Source organism: Pongo abelii, chromosome 16 (assembly GCF_028885655.2).
Source record: "Pongo abelii isolate AG06213 chromosome 16, NHGRI_mPonAbe1-v2.0_pri, whole genome shotgun sequence".
Taxonomy (NCBI): domain Eukaryota; kingdom Metazoa; phylum Chordata; class Mammalia; order Primates; family Hominidae; genus Pongo; species Pongo abelii.
Window position 1 is genome coordinate 84,327,037 of NC_072001.2, and position 21,062 is coordinate 84,348,098.

Sequence of the window (21,062 nt, forward strand, 5' to 3'; positions counted from 1 at the left end):
TTATAGTAAACATACAAAGGATGTCATCATCTTGTCTGTTTGTTTCATTTTCTATTAAAATGGGCTTCATTTTATCTAGGGATAATAACTTATCTACGGATAACCTAAGATAACCAGTTATCTAAGGATAATAAGGCTGATGAAATCACCCCATGTGTCCGCCTTACTTCTGTGGCCTTATTCTCAAGAGCTAGTCATATGTCAAGATCTTACCTTGCCCTGCCCCAAGGCGGGGTGTCCATATGAGCAGGTGGAGATGGTTCAAAGAAAGAGAAGATATCATTCATATGGTCGGCCATGTCCAGAACATGCTGCGTCCTCCACATTTCTAAGCCGTCAGGAGGCTGTCACTTCAACTCCCCTCCCCAATGGGGAAGCCAGGCAGAAGTAGGACTCTCTTTTCCTCCCAGGCCCTGTTTGGCTAGAGGCCAAACACATGTTTGACAAGAGCATGGGGGTTGAGGTGGGAAAAACAGGTCCAAATCAAACTGGCAGACAAGAGAGGCAGGCACAGGTAGAGGGCACCTCAGGCAGCACTGGAAGGGGCTCAGGGGTCTGGAGGGGAGAGAGTGAGGGGCAGAGGTTAGAGCAGGTGAACTGGGAGTGGTCCAGAACTGCCAGTCCAGGAGGGCAGCCACTAGCTTCATGGGGCTACATACATTTAAATTAATTTAAATGAAATGCAATTAAAAATCCAGTTCCTCAATCACATTGGCCGCATTTCAAGTGCTCAATGGCTATGTGTGTCTAGTGGCTACCATATAGGATAGAGCCGATATAAAACATTTCCATCATCACAGAGAGTTCTTCTCTTGATGATTTCCAAGAGCTCCTGGGTCTTATACATTGGGCTTAAAAACAAAACAACTATGTCTCGTGTGTGTGTGTGTGTGTGTGTGTGTGTGTGTGTGTGTGTGTCTGTCTGTGTGCATCTGTGTATGCTCAATCCACTTTAAGGGGCTGGTACCAGATTGGTGGTTTTAAGCTGCCAATACACAAATATATCTGGCAGACTAGCTTTGGGCATAAAGTCAGCTGTGCAGTAGAGAGTACATGGCCTCTACCTTCAGGAAACTTTGCCAGGAGAAAGAGATCACATTTGCACACTCAGTCAACAAATTTTTTGCACCCCTGCTCTGTGCCAGGCACGGTGCACACAGAGGAACATAGAATGACCCCATGGAGAACATGAAATTACCTGCCCAATGAGTGGTGTGGCTGGGTTCCGAGGGCAGGGAGTGATCATCGCCTGGATTGGTCAGGGAAGCTCAGTGAGTGGAAGTAGGACAGGTGTTGGCCTGAGAGTCAGAGATGGATAAGAGAAGGGCCTTTTATAAGAGGCACAGTCTGACAGAGGGGCAGCTATCAGGGTGTGGGCTTGAGGACACCTGGGCATAAATCAAGGCTCAGTCATGAGAGGCAAAGTGGAAGGTTGGGCCAAACACAGGGCCAGCTTTAGGGCCCACTGGCTGTGATGATAGGGGTTGGGGGGTTACTAGTGACTTCTCAGCCAGACATGTCACTGCGTGAAAGAGAGCACAGCCCACTGATTCAGTAGGTGCAATAGAAGAGGCATCCAGGGAGGACTAGGAAAGCAGACGCCAACGAGGAACCATCGAGCAATGGGACACTGCACCCAGCTAGACGCACAGCAAAAGAAGCCACAGAGAGGTTGGGGTGGAGGGACAGGCAGGCACTTCAGGGTCATTCAACATTTGTCCCTGCAATAATCACCAGATCCCACAGGTAGTCACTGTGCAATGCATTAGGTGACCAGTGGGCACCTCCCGTTCCCATCCGCAGGGAGACAGACAGGATGATCTGCTCTCCCTCACCAGCCTGGGAGGGGACAGGTCAGAAAAGCGTGGCAGAGGAAGTTTTGCAGAATGTATAGGAATGAACTAAGTGAAGAACGACAAAGAACATTCCTGGTGAGGGAATGGTGCTGGAAAGGCCTGGAGGCGACGTGTAGGAGTTGCTGGAGGAAAGGGGGTGGGGTTCCTCCCCACAGACTAGAGGGGTGAAGGCGTGGGCGTTCACTCATGGAGGCTGGGGTGGCCTTAGAGGTCAGTGCAGTGACAGCTAACAACATCTGCCTAAAGAAAACGCAACGGCACAAAGCCGGAAGCAGGCGTTTGGGAGAATTTTGTTCCCATACCCACAGGCACACAGGGTATGCTGAGTTGGGCACACAGGCAGTCCCTGAGGTGGCATATGCCTGCATCTCCAGTCTGGTCACCCATTCCTTCCTCATCCCCAATCCCCAGATGAGCCCTAATCCTCATCCCCTCCCACTGGCTCAAGGATCTTAGAGTCCTCATAACATGGTGGATGACCTGACCCGCCCTGCCCTCTCTCCTCTCGGTTTGGCTCACGTCTACTCATGTTCCAGGGCGTAGCTCCACACAAAGCCTTCTCTGACCCATGCCTGGCAGCTTTCTCCTTCCTCTCCTGGGCCCAGTGCCTTGATATTGCACCCCCTGTCCCAGGCTGTCATTCACCCCTTCCCCCAAACTGTAGCCTCCTGCAGAGCACAGGCCACAGGTTTTCCCATATCTGGCAGAGTTCTGTTGGGTAATGTGTGCTTGCTGTGTTGAACAAAGGCATAAAAGCCGACCCTGGCGCAACCCTCCTGCCTCCAGTACTGAAGCCAAAATCCTGAGCCCTTTGACCCCATCCTAGCTGTTTTAGCCTGGGGGCTAGGTAGGCGGCAGAGGTTTTCTCAATGGCAGGGAAAGGAGTAGGATGTGGGTGGTGGTAAGGGCTTAATCCTGGGAGGATCAAGTCCACAGGCACCTGGCAGTGCCCTCATGTCCTCAGGGCTGGGTTGGGGTGAGAAGGGGAGCAGAAAGAGGTAATGGTGAGGGTTGGGGAAGGGGATGGAGGGAGGAGTTCATTGTCCCAGGAACTGCCCTCCCTCACAGAAAACAATCAGGAGCATCAAACAGAATCAACAACATGCATGACTCAGCTTTGAAAGCTATAAAGCAAGCTCCTCTAACCCACAGCCAGTGGGCTACATGCAGCCCTGGATGGCTTTGAATGCAGCCCAACACTACTTTGTAAACTTTCTTAAAATATTATGAGATTTTTTTGCATTTTTTAAAAGCTCATCAGCTATCGTTAGTGTTAGTGTATTTTAGGTATGGCCCAAGACAATTCCCCTTCCAATGTGGCCCAGGGAAGCCAAAAGATTGGACGCCTATGCTCTAAAGCCTGCTACTCAGCGTGGTCCATGGGCCAATGACATCAGCAGTATCAGCATCAGCTGGGGGAGGTGGTTCACACCTGTAGCCCCAGCACTTTGGGAGGCTGAGGCAGGTGAATCGCTTGAGCCCAGGAATTCAAAACCAGCCTGGGCAACATAGCGAGAGCTTGTCTCTACTAGAAAAAAAAAAAAAAAATTCAGCACCACCCAGGAGTATAACCAGGAGCTGGTTAGAAATGCCCAATCTCAGGCTCTCCCAGATCAGCTGAATCAGAATCTGCATTTTAAGAAGGGACCCAGGGTAGTTGTTTGCACAGTAAAGTTTGAGAAGTGTGTGTTTGTGTGTGTGTGTGTGTGTGTGTGTGTATGTGAGAGACAGTCTCTTTAGCCCAGGCTGGGGTGAAGTGATGTAATCTCGGCTCCCTGCAACCTCCGCCCCCCAGGTTCAAGTGATTCTCCTGCCTTAGCCTCCTGAGTAGCTGGGATTACAGGCCTGAGCCACCACGCCTGGCTAATTTTTTGTATTTTTAGTAGAGACGGGGTTTCACCATGTTGGCCAGGCTAGTCTCAAACTCCTTGCCTCAGGCGATCCACCCGCCTAGGCCTCCCAAAGTGCTGGGATTACAGGTGTGAGCCACTGCGCCCAGCTGAGAAGTGTGGTTTTAGGAGTCTCTAAGAGACCAGGCACAGTGGCTCACGCCTGTAATCCCAACACTTTGGGAGGCCGAAGCAAGAGGATTACTTAAGCCCAGGAGTTCGATACCAGACTGGCAACATGGCAAAACCTCATCTCTACAAAAAATAAATTACCCAGGTGTGGTGGTGCATGCCTGTGGTCCCAGCTACTCAGCAGGCTGAGGTGGGAGGATCACTTGAGCCTGGAAGGTAGCGTCTGGGGTGAGCCGAGATCGCACCACTACACTCCAGCCTGGGTGACAGAGGGAGATCCTGTCTAAAAAAATAATAATAAAATAAAATAAAAAAGACCCTAAGAGCCTAGGCAGCCGGTTTAGAAAGGATTTTATACAAGGCTGCCCAGCTATGATGACATGAAGTGTGGTGGACAGAGAGCTCTGGGCTAAGAATCAGAAGGCATCCAACTGCTCCCCTCGACTGCAAGATTCCTTCTTTCTTCCCCTGGTCCCCACACACTAATTACTGAAGACAAGGAACATGTCTACAGAAAAGTTGGGCTTAGGTGTTATTCATGGTGACAGCAAAAGAAAACAGTTCTCGGACACACAAAGGCTTAGAAAGAGTAGCACTTGGGTGCTCTTCCAGAAAACATTACTCTAAGGTATTCTCTAAATCAGACAGAGAAACAAAATCAAGAATTTAAAATTGGGGTAAGGGGAACAGGAAAAAAAAGCCAGCAGCCAACCCTAAAACCACAAAGATATTGCAATAAGTTTTATAAATATAAACACAGAATTCGGTGCAAAGCCAAAAGCAATTTTGAGATAGCCAATTGTTAATATTTACAAAGGAAAGTTGGGTTTTACAAACCCGGGATATATGGTAATAATAAGCACAAAAGATACAAGAAGGGAGCATGCAGAGCGGGTGGCTGTGTTAAGCTCTTCATCTTCTCTCTCTCTCTCTCTGTTTCTTTTTTTTGTTTGAGACAGAGGGTTTCGTTTTGTTACCCAGGCTGGAGTGCAGAAGCATGATCCTAGCTCACTGTGGCCTCGACCTCCCAGGCTCAAGGGATCCTCCTACCTCACCCCCTGAGTAGTTGGGACTACAGGCTCATGCTACCATGCCCAGCTATTTATTTATTTATTTTTTTTGTAGAGATGGGGTCTCACTGTGTAGCCCAGGCTGCTCTCAAATTCCTGAGCTCAAGCAATTCTCCTATCTCAGCCTCCCAAAGTGCTGGGATTATAGATATGAACCACCATGCTCAGTTTCTTCATCTTCTCTTGTGGGAGGAAATTGTCTCATGTTGTTTTAGACATTAACAGAGTTATAATTATAGGTTTAAGAAGGAAAACAAAAACTAATGATGATAATGAATAGCATTTAAAAATGAGACATCTCCCTACCACTGCAGAAGAAAAAAAAAACAAACAAAATAGAGTCTCCATAAAAAGAGGACAGAAAGATGACATGAAAATGACCACACAGCACCTGGGTAAAGAGGAGTCCAGCCACTACAGCAGTAACAGTATGTAACCAACCTAGGTTTCCCAGCTAAAAATGAAAGACCTTCAGGTTCTGCTAAGAAAACAAAATTAAATTATTTGTTGCCTACAGGCTTACCACTGTAAACATTGGCTGCTTGAGTGTGGTCAGTTTTTAGAGACCACCTTTCCTCTCTTCATATTTAGCTGAACTTGCTTAGGCTCCCATGATTGGAAGAAACTCAGCAATCCCCATCCACTGCAAAACACACAGACACACGCAGACACGCAGACACACACACACACACACACACGAAATTGGCTCATGCAATTACAGAGACCAAGACTGGCAGTCTACAAGCCTGAGACACAGGAGAGCTGACGGTGTAGCTCCAGTCTGAAGACTAGCAGGCGCTGAGACCCAGAAGGAGCCAATGTTTCAGCTCAGCCCAAAAAGCAATGTCTCAGCTCAAAAGCTGTCAGGCAGAAGGAACTCTCTCTTACTCAACCTTTTTGTTCTATTCAGGCCTTCCACTGGTTGGATGAAGCGCCACCCCCCCATATTAGGGAAGGCCATCTGCTTTACCCAGTCTACCAATTCCAATGTCAATCTCATTTAGAAACATTCTCACTGAAACTCTCAGTATCATATTTGACTACATCTCCAGGTAGCCCCTGGCCCAGTCAAGTGGACACATAAAATTCACCATCCCTGATTGCCTCTTTTCTTCTTGATTTCCTCAAATTACACAAACACAAGGAAGTTATTTATAGCAGAATTTTGCTGAAGATTTAGGAATATGGCATAGCAACAGCTTCAAATAGAATATTAGTCATCATTTCCCAGAAGTTCTTCTACCCTCCCATTCGCCTACACACACCTTAAGTAAATTCCTGGGTCAGGCTGCTACTAGAACATCAGAATTCTCCTTGCCTTATCAGGTATAGAATTGTTGTTCTCTCATCAATAAAAAGATTTGTCCCAGGCATTTATTTTCTTTCAATTAATTAATTAATTTAGAGATGGGGTCTCACTCTGTCACCCAGGCTGAAGAGCAGTGGTGCAACCTTGGCTCACTGCAACCTTCACCTCCCAGGTTCAAGCAATTCTCCCACCTCGGCCTCCTGAGTAGCTGAGACCACAGGCATGCACCACCACACTCAACTAATTTTTTCTATTTTTTGGTAGAGATGGGGTTTTGCCACATTGCCCAGGCTGGTCTCAAACTCCCGAGCTCAGGTGATCTGCCTGCCTTGGCCTTCCAAAGTGCTGGGATTACAGGCATGAGCCACCGTGCCTGGCCTTAGGCATTTTTTTTCATATCCAAACACTCATCAAGGTGCTCTGCTGAGCAAAGAACTATTTTTCAGGGGTCACCACCCTTTAGCAGTATAAACAATCTGCAGAGGCCTTGCAATTGCAGCCTGTCTTCAATGTGATCAGGTTGGGAGCAGGATTGTCTTTTCAAGGTCCTTGATGTGTCAGTTTATGGAATGGGAATTGTTGAGGCAACAGATGACAGTTACCCCATATTCTGAGGAAAAGCTCCTAGAGTAGCCGTGAAGGACTTGGTAAGAAGTGGTGACCCACCTCCAGGCTAAGAAGAGAAGGCTGGAGAGTCATTGAAGGGGAGATGCCCTGAAGGAAATTTACAAGAGTCAATGTGCTATTGGGTTTCCCCTCTCTCAAAGGGTGCATCCCCTAAGCCCGGTGAGAGGCTCCAAGAGAACCCCTCTTGGGGAGATTGCGGAGATTTACAAAAGGAAGAGATTGACATTTTACTTCTCAGCTGGACACTTGCTGAGTGCCTAAAACTCACAGGTCATCCAGCTGCTGTTGGAGTTGGGGAAGACAGTTTTCCGGAGAGCCTGCCTTGCATGCCTGCCATGTGGGAAGGTAGAGGTTGAAGGTGCCTCTCGCCCAGAGGTGACCGAAGGTAGATGGAGGCTGGAGCTGCTGCAGTGCCTGGAAGGATGAAGGGCAGCCTCTGGGTCAGTGCATTCACTCCTTTTGGCTGGGCAAGGATGTGTGAGGCTTCCCATGAGTCAAGTGTATATTGTGGAAATTAGTGGGGCCCTGGTGTGAGCTAGTTTGAAAGGGCCCTGTTGCAAGTGGCTGCCTGCTTAGCTGAAGGGGTTCCTGATAGAAAGAGGATATAGGTTAACTCCAAGGGGTTTCACCAGTATTCAGCTGGAAAATGTCTTGCTCAGATCAAAGTTGGTAAGGGGGATCTTGGGCATATTCTCCAAACATGCCGAACAGCCAATAAATGGACACCTGCCATAACAGAGAACACTTACGAACCCTCTTTCTACCATAACACAAATTATTAAAGATTTTTAACCCCTCTTCTTCCAATCCCCCCACCTCTGTGCCCCTGCAGGAGCCAGCAGGAATAGGAAGAGATGGGAGAAGCGGAGAGAAAAACCAAAGTGGAAGAGAGAAGAATAGCTCATGTCCCCATTATCTCCTGGAAGTGCTCAAAAAGAAGTGGGTAAGAGCAGTGGTGTGCAGGTAAACTCAACTGGAAGCAGGGGGAGGGGGGCGGTGGGTGGGAGAAGCCCTGTTCGTAGTATTTGTTGATGCCCATAGTGTAAATTCTCCCATCATGGCTGATTTTCAGCTGCAAACGGTTTCGCAACCAGCTTGTAAAATTCCTGTCTATTTAACAATTGGTTTTCACCAGCTGGTCCCAGCCAGCTCATCACTGGCAGAAGGCTGAGTCAACAAAGGGGGTTTAAGACAGCGCTGAGTCCAGGCGTGGTGGCTCACACCTGTAATCCCAGCACTTTGGGAGGCCAAGGTGGGCAGACTGCTTGAGCCCAGGAGTTCAAGGCCAGCCAGGGCAACATGGAAAAAACCCCAGCTCTACAAAAAACACAAAAATTAGTTGAGTGTGGTGGCACCTGCCTGTAGTGCCAGCTACTCAGGAGGCTGAGGTGGGAGGATCACCTGAGCTTAGGGAAGTCAAGGCTGCAGTGAGCTGTGATTACACCACTGTAATCCAGCCTGGGTGACAGACAACATCCTGTGTTTAAAAAAAAAAAAAAAAAAAAAGACAGCATGGAGAAAAAAAAAACAACTCTTTCCCAGTTTGTACCTTTCAAGATCAGCACACTCAACCAACCAATTACACAAAGTGGAAAGAAGGAGTACAAGGACTTACACTCCCTTGGAAAGAAAGAATTAAGCTGTTAAAATGAAATTCTACTTATTTGCATCTTTTAAATAATTATTTCTCCTTCAAATTCTAGAGGGAAAACACTCGATTTATGGTTGAATAATGACACAATGTTGGGGATGAGGAATGCTTTCTTAAACAAAATACCAAAGGAAAAATCATCAAAATTGGTTGATATGCCTACATAAAATTATTGAAACTCTAAACAATATTGACAGTAAATAAACTGAGGAAATGAGTTTAAAATACATATCCCAGAAAAGAAATTATTATCTTTGGGTGTCTAGTCGTCTTCTGTTTGCCTTCAGATCAATTCTCCACCCTTCCCTGCCCTGTTTAAGGCCCCAAGAGGCTGAGACATGTCCAGCAGCTGTTCCCTGCCCCTCTGGCTCCCTGTTCGGTTTGGCCAGTTGGAGGCACCGTCAACAGATGGAAGGGAGGAAGGAAAGTCCTGGGTTAGGGAATCCATGCCACTGTCTCCCTTTTTACTGTGTCTCTGTGAGATGACTGTATCCCTCTAAGGAAGATGAGAACTTTGGTCAGGAGCCCTTTCGTGGTCCCAGTAATTGCCCTCTCTCTCAGCATCGCCAGGCTTAGGGGTGGTAACTGGCCCCCACTTTTGCAAGCCCAGGGCTACTGCACTACTCCTTGTTGGGATCCCTAAACTTTATGCACACAATTTGCAAACAATCCTGCCATTAAATGCTCCTTAACATGCCATCTGCTTTTTGCTGAGACTCTGCTGACTTTTTATATGAGAGGCTCTTACAAAGCAGTAAGGAACAAAAAGGAAAAGAAAAGAAAAACAACACAAGGGGGCCAGATTACATAAGAAAAAATATAAATGGCAAAATGGCAAAAGATATATTCAAAAACTAAACCTTGTTGGTAATTATAAAATGCAAATTGAAACAACAGTGAGATGCTATTATTTATCCACCTAGTAAACTAGAAAATATTAAAACTATAAAAGACAGAAGAAATGAATGCTCCTAGACAATGAGGATAGAAGAATAATTTGGTGCAAATTTTCTATAAAGCAATTTAGTACTATGTAAAAATGACTGCAAAATGTATTCAGACTTTGGCTCCAAAATTCTGTCAAAGAATTTATCCTAAAGAAAGAGCTACAGAAATGCACAAGAATTTGTGACAAGGATATTCACTGCAGCATTTTATATGATGATGAAAACTGTAAAACAACCTAAGTAGTCAACAATCAGATATTGGCTAAATATACCATCACAAAGAAGGTGAAAGAAAAAACATTATAGACAAGCAAATGCTGAGAGATTTTGTCACCACCAGGCCTGCCTTACAAGAGCTCCTGAAGGAAGCACTAAACATGGAAAGGAACAACCTGTACCAGCCACTGCAAAAACATGCCAAATTGTAAAGACCATCGACACTATGAAGAAACTGCATCAATTAACAGGCGAAATAACCAGCTAGCATCATCACGACAGGATCAAATTCAAATATAACAATATTAACTTTAAATGTAAATGGGCTAAATGCCCCAATTAAAAGACACAGACTGGCAAATTGGATAAAGAGTCAAGACCCATCAGTGTGCTGTATTCAGGGGACCCATCTCATGTGCAGAGATGTACATAAGCTCAAAATAAAGGGATGGAAGAAGATCTACCAAGCAAATGGAAAGCAAAACAGAGCAGGGGTTGCAAACCTGGTCTCTGATAAAACAGACTTTAAACCAACAAAGATCAAAAGAGACAAAGAAGACCATTATATAATGGTAAAGGGATCAACTCAACAAGAAGAGCTAACTATCCTAAATATATATGCACCCAACACAGGAGCACCCAGATTTATAAAGCAAGTTCTTAGACACCTACAAAGAGACTTAGACTCCCACACAGTAATAATGGGAGACTTTAACACCCCACTGTCAATATTAGACAGATTGAGACAGAAAATTAACAAGGATATCCAGGACTTGAACTCAGCTCTGGACCAAGCAGACCTAATAGACATCTACAGAACTCTCCACCCCAAATCAACAGAATATACACTTTTCTCAGCACCACATCACACTTATTCTAAAATTGACCACCTAATTGGAAGTAAAACACTCCTCAGCAAATGTAAAAGAACAGAAACCACAACAAACTGTCTCTCAGACCACAGTGCAATCAAATTAGAACTCAGGATTAAGAAACTCACTCAAAACCGCACAACTACATGGAAACTGAACAACCTGCTCCTGAATGACTACTGGGTAAATAATGAAATGAAGGCAGAAATAAAGATGTTCTTTGAAACGAATGAGAACAAAGACACAATGTACCAGAATCTGAGGGACACATTTAAAGCAGTATGTAGAGGGAAGTTTATACCACTAAATGCCCATAAAAGAAAGGAGGAAAGATCTAAAATCGACACCCTAACATCACAATTAAAAGAACTAGAGAAGTAAGTGCAAACAAATTCAAAAGCTAGCAGAAGACAAGAAATAACTAAGATCAGAGCAGAACTGAAGGAGACAGAGACACAAAAAACCCTTCAAAAACATCAATGAATCCAGGAGCTGGGTTTTTGAAAAGATCAACAAAATAGACCACTAACAGGATTAATAAAGAAAAGAGAGAAGAATCAAATAAATGCAATAAAAAATGATAAAGTGGATATTACCACCAATTCCACAGAAATACAAACTACCATCAGAGAATACTATAAACACCTCTATGCAAATAAACTAGAAAATCTAGAAGAAATGGATAAATTCCTGTATACATACACCCTCCCAAGACTAAACCAGGAAGAAGCTGAATCTCTGAATAGACCAATAACAGGTTCTGAAATTGAGGCAATAATTAATAGCCTACCAACCAAAAGAAGTCCAGGCCCAGACAGATTCACAGCCGAACTCTACCAGAGGTACAAAGAGGAGCTGGTACCATTCCTTCTGAAACTATTCCAATCAATAGAAAAAGAGGGAATCCTCCCTAACTCATTTTATGAGGCCAGCATCATCCTGATACCAAAGGCCAGCAGAGACACAACAAAAAAAAGAGAATTTTAAGCCAATATCCCTGATGAAGATCAATGCGAAAATCCTCAATAAAATACTGGCAAACCGAATCCAGCAGCACATCAGAAAGTTTATCCTCCATGATCAAGTCGGCTTCATCTCTGGGATGCAAGGCTGGTTGAACACATGCAAATCAATAAATGTAATCCCTCACATAAACAAAACCAGTGACAAAAACCACATGATTATCTCAATAGATGCAAAAAAGGCCTTCGACAAAATTCACCAGCCGTTCATGCTAAAAACTCTCAACAAACTATATTGATGGAACATATCTCAAAATTATAAGAGCTATTTATGACAAACCCACAGCCAATATCATACCGAATGGGCAAAAACTGGAAGCATTCCCTCTGAAAACTGGCTCCAGACAAGGATGCCCTCTCTCACCACTCCTATTCAACATAGTATTGGAAGTTCTGGCCAGGGCAATCAGGCAAGAGAAAGAAATAAAGGGTATTCAATTAGGAAAAGAGGCAGTCAAATTGTCCCTGTTTGCAGATGACATGATTGTATATCTAAATCAGCCCAAAATCTCCTTAAGCTGACAAGCAACTTCAGCCCAAAATCTCCTTAAGCTGATAAGCAACTTCAGCAAAGTCTCAGTATACAAAATCAATGTGCAAAAATCACAAGCATTCCTATACATCAAGAACAGACAAACAGAGAGCCAAATCATGAGTGAACTCCCATTCACACTACAAAGAGAATAAAATACCTAGGAATCCAACTTACAAGGGATGTGAAGGACCTCTTCAAGGAGAACTACAAACCACTGCTCAATGAAATAAAAGAGGACACAAACAAATGGAAGAACATTCCATGCTCATGGATCAATATCGTGAAAATGGCCACACTGCCCAAGGTAATTTACAGATTCAATGCTATCCCCATCAAATTACCACTGACTTTCTTCACAGAATTGGAAAAAACTACTTTAAATTTCATATGGAACCAAAAAAGAGCCCACATAACTAAGACAATCCTAAACAAAAAGAACAAAGCTGGAGGCATCATGCTAGCTGACTTCAAACTATACTACAAGGCTACAGCAATCAAAACAGCATGGCACTGTTGCCAAAACAGATATATAGAACAATGAAACAGAACAGAGGCCTCAGAAATAACACCACACATCTACAACCATCTGATCTTTGACAAACCTGACAAAAACAAGCAATGGGGAAAGGATTCCCTATTTAAGAAACGGTGCTGGGAAAACTGGCTAGCCATATGTAGAAAGCTGAAACTGGACCCCTTCCTTACACCTTATACAAAAATTAACTCAAGATGGATTAAAAACTTAAATGCAACACCTAAGACCATAAAAACCCTAGAAGAAAACCTAGGCAATACCATTCAGGACATAGGCATGGACAAAGACTTCATGACTAAAACACCAAAAGCAATGGCAACTAAAGCCAACATTGACAAATGGGATCTAATTAAACTAAAGAGCTTCTGCACAGCAAAAGAAACTATCATCACAGTGAACAGGCAACCTACAAAATGGGAAAAAATTTTTGCAATCTATCCATCTGACAAAGGGCTAATATCCAGAATCTACAAAGAACTTAAACAAATTTACAAGAAAAAAACAAACAACACCATCAAAAAGTGGGCAGAGGATATGAACAGACACTTCTCAAAAGAAGACATTTATGCAGCCAACAGACATGAAAAAATGTTCATGATCACTGGTCATCAGAGAAATGCAAATCAAAACCACAATGAGATATCATCTCACGCCAGTTAGAATGGTGATTAAAAAGTCAGGAAACAACAGATGCTGGAGAGGATGTGGAGAAACAGGAATGCTTTTACACTGTTGGTAGGAGTGTAAATTAGTTCAACTATTGTAGAAGACAGTGTGGCGATTCCTCAAGGATCTAGAACTAGAAATACCATTTGACCCAGCAATCCCATTATTGGGTATATACCCAAAGGATTATAAATCATGTTACTATAAAGACACATGCACATGTATGTTTATTGTGGCACTATTCACAATAGCAAAGACTTGGAACCAACCCAAATGTCCATCAATAATAGACTGGATAAAGAAAATGTGGCACATATACACCATGGAATACTATGCAGCCATAAAAAAGGATGAGTTCATGTTCTTTGCAGGGACATGGATGAAGCTGGAAACCATCATTCTCAGCAAAATATCACAAGGACAGAAAACCAAACACTGCATGTTCTCACTCACAAATGGGAGCTGAATAATGAGAACACATGGACACAGGGAGGGGAGCATCACACACCGGGGCCTATTGTGGGGTAGGGGACTCGGGGAAGGATAGCAATAGGAGAAATACCTAATGTAAATGACAAATTGATGGGTACAGCAAACCAACATGGAACGTGTATACCTATGTAACAAACCTGCACGTTGTGCACATGTACCCTAGAACTTAAAGTATAATAATAAAAAAAAAGAAAAAACAAATTGGCTAAATTGAGGTATATCCTCCTCCCCAAAATAAAGATTAAAAATGATTATTAAAATGTTGATAGTTATTAGAACTGGGTGACAAGGAATGGTGACCCACTCTATTTTTTGTGTGTACATTTAAGATATTTCCATGATAAAGTTTTTGGAAACTAGAAATAACCATTTTAGAAAATACTTAGCATTACCAATCAAGAACTTTAAAAGAATCATTATCATTTTTTTTGGACCTACTAATTACATACATATCTGGGGATTTAGCCTAATGAAATAGAGCATGGGTATAAAGATGCTCATTGCAGCATTATTTATAATGACTTGACAGGTTCAAATAACCTAAATGTTCATCTACACAGAAATGACCAAATAAATTATGGCTTCATTTGATGAACTATTATACCTCATCAAAATAATATTTACAAAGGGTTTGTAATAACAAACTACTCATTTGCAGAGCCAGTGGCAGAGGCCCTTTGGTTTCTGAAAGTCACAGAGTATTACAGACAGAGAGACCTGAGAGCTCAACAGGCCCAGTGCTCCCCATATTAGAGGTGTGTTCACACACACACGTACATACTCACACAAACCAAGCTCCCACCCCTCCTGCTGTGCCACCGCCCCCAGCTTCCAGGCTGCCTCTGTGTCCACTCATGCCTGCTCAAATCTCAGCTTACTGGCCACCTGCTCCAGGAAGCTTTTCTCTGGCCTCACTTGGAAAATCCCTCTGTTGCAAGCTACGAGCACCTTGCATAGTTGCCACTGTACACTGTGGGTGTGTGTATTTGATTCAGGCCCTCTTCTTCCATACCCTGCTGCCTCTCTGCCCCACAGCCTTTGCACCTCTTCTCTTCCTCCTGATTCTGCATCTCAAAGGCCCAAATAACTGGCTTGAAGTGGCAAAGTCTTCCTTATTGGACAGTTCCGCTGGTTAAATTCCTGTGGGAAATGCTGGCCCATTCCAACTGAGGCCCATCAAGGTGATGCACTCAAGGCATTGATTTTAAAACTAGAAGTAGAAGCCCTTGGCCGGGCGCAGTGGCTCACTCCTGTAATCCTAGCACTTTGGGAGGCTTAGGTGGGCAGATCACCTGAGGTCAGGAGTTCGAGACCAGCCTGACCAACATGAAGAAACCCCCGCCTCTACTGAAAATACAAAATTAGCTGGGCATGGTGGTGCTTGCCTGTAATCCCAGCTACTTGGGAGGCTGAGGCAGGAGAATCACTTGAACCCAGGGGGTGGAGGTTGTGGTGAGCCGAGATGGCACCATTGCACTCCAGCCTGGGCAACAAGAGTGAAACTCCATATCAGAAAAAGAAAAAGAAAAAAGAAAAGAAAAGAAGTAGGAGCCCTCAGGGAGTTTTAATTTAGAGCAAGGACCTCAGAGAATTTGTAAGGAAGGTTCTATCCTAAGAGAGTCAGGGACCTCCTTTGCATTCGAATAAGGATCTCTATTGTCTTGTTTCTTCCAGACCCTGGCATGTAAATCCCAGGCCTGGCAGGACTTGTCACCCTGTTTATAGAAGAGGCGAGGCCCAGGGAAAGCAAGTATGGCACTCAATGTCATCCAACTTGGGGCTGAGGTAGGACGCATGGATCAAAGGGGCCCCAGTGTTTCTAGGCCTATGGCTGAAGCTCTCTCCCGCAGGAAGAATGCGGGCTGGCCTGAAGAACAGATGCAAGGCAGACCAGATGTCCCTGGGCATTCCTCACATTCCACTGACTGCAGCCCTCCTTGGCTGAGAGCTGCCAAGTCCGGGCTTCCAATTCATCAGCTTGGAAATTTCACCTCAGAAACTTCGGCAGACTTCTCTGGAGAAAACAAAAATTGCCCTAGGTCTGCCAGGGAACAGTGGTCAAAGATTTAAAATTGCAAGTTGGGCTGCTCAGATCCAGAATTTGACAAGCCCAGGTTTAAGTTGATTCAACAAGATCTATGGAGAGTTGGCCAAGTGGCCCCAACTGCAGGCTCAGGTTTTCCCAGATGCTGGATCAAGTGGAAAGGGGTCCAACATCTCAAGTTTCTGGCTTGTGACACTTGGGCGGGACCTCCTGAAATCTGCCTACCAAAAATTTCCTTGTACCAGCAAGCAGCATGGTCAAACTGCAGTCTCCTGCAGACCCCTTAGACTCTGGCAGCTCTGCCCTTTTCAGGGCAAGCCATCTCACCTGAGAGCAAGTCCTCAACCATGCAGGTATCTGAGAGCAGAGCACCAAGGTGGTGGGAACGGCAGATGTTTCTGCCTGGAAGGAAGCTGACCTGCTCTGCTCTGGCATACCCTACACTGGGCAAGGTGGCCATTCTTCTTCTGGAGCAAGCTCTGCGGCCCATGTAGAATTCCATCCCAACCCCTCCCTTAGAGTGTCAAGCCACAGTGAAAACTGCAGTGCCTCCAGAAGAAAACAGCCCAGGCGGGATGTTGTCCTGCCTTTTCCTAGCTGTGACTCTGGGCAAGGGGCTTAACCCCTACAAGCTTCTGTCTAGTCACCTGAAGCACAAAACACACACACAAATGATAATAGTTAACATGTATGGAAAGCTGTGTTGGCCGGCCACAGGGGCTCACACCTGTACTCCTTTGGAAGGCTAAGGTGGGAGGATCGCTTGAGCTCAGGAGTTTAAGACCGGCCAAGGTAACGTAGTGAGACCCCACCTCTTTACTTTAAAAATAAAATAAATAGAAAAGAAAGCTATGTTAAGTGCTTCACAGGGACTTACTCATTTAATCCTTATAATACTTTTCTGAAATGGGAACTTTTATTAGCACCTACAGGCTTAGATGAGTGAGGTCCTTAAATAACTTGTCCAAGATGATACAGCTAATAAAATGCAGAGCTGGGAAGTCCAACACCAGGACTGTGCTTCAAAGGGCCACATATTAAATGTTAACTAATACCAACCTTGTGGGGTTGTGAAGGGTAAATGAGGTCGGGCACAGTGGTTCACACCTGTAATCCCAACACTTTGGGAGGAAAAGGTGGGAGGATTGCTTGAACCCAGGAGTTCAAGACCAGCCAGGGCAACATAGGGAGACCCTGCCTCTACGAAAAATATTTTAAAATTAGCTGGGTGTGATGGTGCACGCCTGTGGTCCCAGCTACCCAGGAAATTGAGGTGGGAGGATCACCTGAGCCCGGAGGTCGAGGAGTTGAGATTGTGCCAGTGCACTCCAGCGTGAGCAAGAGTGAGACCCTAACTGAAAACAAAATGAGAGTAAATGAAATAAAGTATGTAAAGACCTGCACACAGTGCGTAGCATGTCACAGTTAGCTAAGGATGTGCAGAGCCTGCACACAGTAGGCACACTCCATGCTAAAAGACATTGTGTGCATCTTTTAATATTCAACCTGTAAATACCAAGAAGGCAGGGACCTTGCCTGCCTTGCTATCTTTATCTCCACTGCCTGCACACTTCCTGAAACTTACTGGTGTTCAGCACTTATATGGGGAGTGCTAGTACCAACACTTGGCACATGGGTCTGAGAAAAGGTCCAGAGAAGGGGAGCAGTCCCTCTCCCAAGCAGATTACAGAGGCTGGTGTCAGTTTTGAAATCTGCCTGCCTGAGTTTAAATCCTGGGTTTGATGCTGGGCAAAGTGGCTCACGCCTGTAATCCTAGTGCTTTTTGGGAGGTCGAGGCAGGCGGATCAGCTGAGGTCAGGAGCTCGAGACCAGCCTGGCCAACGTGGTGAAACCCCATCTCCACTAAAAACACAAAAATTAGCCAGGTGTGGTGGCGGGTGCCTGTAATCCCAGCTACTCAGGAGGCTGAGGCAGGGGAATCACTTGAATCCAGGAGGCAGAAGTTGCAGTGAGCTGAGATGGCGCCACTGCACTCCAGTCTGGGCGACAGAGCAAGGCTCTGTCTTAAAAAAAAAAAAAAAAAAAAAAAAAAAATTCCTGGCTTTGTCACTGCCTTGCAGCGTGACCTTGGGGAAAATACTGAATGTCTATGTGCCTCAGTTTCCTTGTGTGCAAAATGGGGATGACAGTATCTACTGCATAGGGCTGCTTGCTATGAGGATGAAGTAAATTAATATTATTACAACAGTACACATGGATAAGACAATCCCTTAGATTTCCAAGAGAAATTCAGAGAGAGAGGTGTATGCAGATTTTCACAGATATTTTGCAAGCACAGACTGAGCAGTCTGTTAATTAAAATAATAGCTGAAGAATTCTCACCGAAGGATCAGTGGCAAATTAAGAGCCACATGGTGGGGAAGCCGTGAGGCACAGCTGGTCTCTGCTGCCCCCTAGTGGGTACATCCTTTAATTTTTAAATTGACTTTCCTTTAGGAGATGATAACCACTACAAACAGCTTAAGAAAAAGGTTCTAGCCAAATCACTTTCCCAAGCTGTGCTTTGGTTGTATGGTGGAGAGAATGAACAATTCTACTTCGCTTAATAGGGGTCTTATGAAGTAGTAAAGGCACTCGCTGGCCTTGTGATCACTGGCAAGTCCCCTTCCCTCTGGGCTCACTGACCTGTAAACTATCTACTCCTCCACTGCAGAGCAGGTGTGAGGCTCACGTGCTGTGCATAATGGGAAGTGTTGTGCTTTCTGACATCAAAAACATGTTCTTCATCATAATTATCGTTGTCTTCCTCTCTGCTTCCCGGCCCCAAATGAACTCTGTAGCTAAATCAGCCACTCCTATTCTTTGGAACTTTCCCTCTCAGACCTAGTCAAAGAAAATCAGTGTCTGACAGTAGTTATGGCAGTAAGAACAGATTTAAATCAGGAAGTATTGCAATAAGGGGAAAGAGACCTCAGTACAGAAGTGGGCTCAATTCTGAATACAGCATACACAAACAGGTTTTCACCCCAGCCAAGGAGCAGGATGCGGGCAGTAGATGGAAAATGATTAAGAGGAAATGTCAGGGGTAGCATGGATTCTGGTTAAACAGACCTAACAGGATTATGCTGAAGGTAGGCCTGGGTGATCAGATATCACCTGGGGGCGGGGTGGAGGATGGAGAATTTGATCAGATATTAAGAGTGATTAGATATCAAGGGTAAGAAGTTCTCAATAAATTGATTAACAGGATTCTTGCTAAAATGGGCAACTCAAGCCCCACAAGAATGGACACTGAAAGTCAATGCTTCAATCAAAGGCTTCAAGGAGCCTCACTGGAGGCTGGTCAAGAAGAGAATATTTGTCAACTGCTACCCCAAAGGATTCCTACTGCAAGTCTGTGTGGAAGAGCTTGATCTTTGCCTGCTGTAAATGGCTTTCAGCTCCAAGCCCTGGCCTCACCCTACCTGGTCAACAAGGTACCTGACAGCCTAGCATAGGAAAACGTTGGCCATCAGATTGCACAGTCAAGGGTTAATTTCTATTTTCAGTAAAGAGCATTCACATGCAAAGCCCTAGAAATGACAAAGACCCCTCCTTAGAAACTTTAGTTGGGCTCCTCTGAGCCATCTTCTCAGCTAGGCCTTGACCTTGGACTGCTGAGCCCAGCGTTAGCAACAATCCTAAGCCAGTTAATAAGAATCCCCCTGCCCCTGATATCTAATCAAGTTCCTTCTTAGTAATTCTCCACCCACTGACCCCCTGACTCTGCTCTGCTGCTATAAATCCCCAATTGTCTTAATTGTCTTCACTGTATTCAGAGTTGAGTTCAACTTCTTCCCTTATTCCAATAGGAGAAATAAAGTCTTAAAACAATTTTTTTTTTTCCAGCCAGGGTCTCACTCTGTCCCCCAGGCTGGAGTACAGTGACACAATCACAGCTCACTGCAGCCTCTATCTCTCAGGTTCAAGAGATCCTCCCGCCTCAACCTCCTGAGTAGCTGGGACTAAACAATGATCAGGGACACAGGAAAAAGTAGGACCTGAGACAAGTAGTACCACGCCTGTAGTCCCAGCTACTTGGGAGGGAGGCTGAGGCGGGAGGATTGATTAAGCCCGGGAGGTGGAGGTTGCAGTGAGACAAGATTGCACCATTGCACTCCAGCCTGGGCAACAGAATGAGATTCTCTCACAAAAAAAAAAAAAAAAAGAAAAAAAAAAAAGAAATCGACACCAAAGGACTAATCTTAAGGAAGGAAAACTGCTCATTTCAACGTTATTGATAATTGCGGATAAATGAAAAAACTCAAATATAGAAAAAAATAGAGAGCACAGATACGGGCCCGGTGCTGGGGACTTTACACATGTGCTTCGTCTCACTCCCTCACATAGATGGATAAGTAGAGATCCAGGAAAAGTTAGAGTGAGAGGATCAGACGTGCAGAAACCTCTTCAAAGTAGCCCTAGGGAAAAGTTTCTCATAGGAATACAGAGCTCTCAGAATTCAAGGAAAACTTGAATATCAAAACTCAGGAGGTCGAACACTCAGGGCAAGTGTAGAAACTTCACTAATATACATTCTTGCAATTCACTGTGGCTGCTGCACTATTAATGCCTCAGCTATCAAATCATCCAGCCTCTGGCTGAGAGAGGATCTGATTTGCCAACCTGGTTGATGGTGACCTGGGTCAGATGCCCACCTCTGGACCAAAAGACCATGACCATGCAGGGAGGGTGGGAGAGCAGGGCAGGGCTGTGCATGCAAACACGGCACCCAGAGCTGTGGGTAGAAGCAGATGCTCCTAGAAAGGGATATGGATTGTGAGGCAGAGATTGGACTCAGGCACGTGTAAGTAACAAAGCCATGCCTGGTCCAGCTCTACTGTCTTCACTATATCAATCTGTTAAGTAGAATTATGGCACAGCAAAAGGATGGGAATATTACACAGCCACTAAAACGCTGAACGCAGAGACCAGGCAGCAATATAAAAACTTCATTACAGGTTGGGCGCAGTGGCTCACGCCTGTAATCCCAGCACTTTGGGAGGCCGAGGTGGATGGATCACGAGGTCAGGAGTTTGAGACCAGCCTGGACAACATGGTGAAACCCTGTCTCTACTAAAAATACAAAAAATTAGCCAGGTGAGGTGGCGGGCGCCTGTAATTCCAGCTACTTGGGAGGCTGAGGCAGGAGAATCACTTGAACCCAGGAAGTGGAAGTTGCAGTGAGCCAAGACTGCA

At 44.9% G+C, this 21,062-nt stretch overlaps 1 protein-coding gene across 1 annotated transcript in view; it reads right to left on the reverse strand.

Moving 5' to 3' along the window:
- MESD (mesoderm development LRP chaperone) overlaps window positions 1-21,062 on the reverse strand; it is a 42,351-nt gene that overhangs the window by 4,420 nt on the left and 16,869 nt on the right. Inside the window, 1 exon segment of the mRNA NM_001134102.1 lies at window positions 214-555. The gene's annotated coding sequence lies outside the window, so the exon portion shown is untranslated.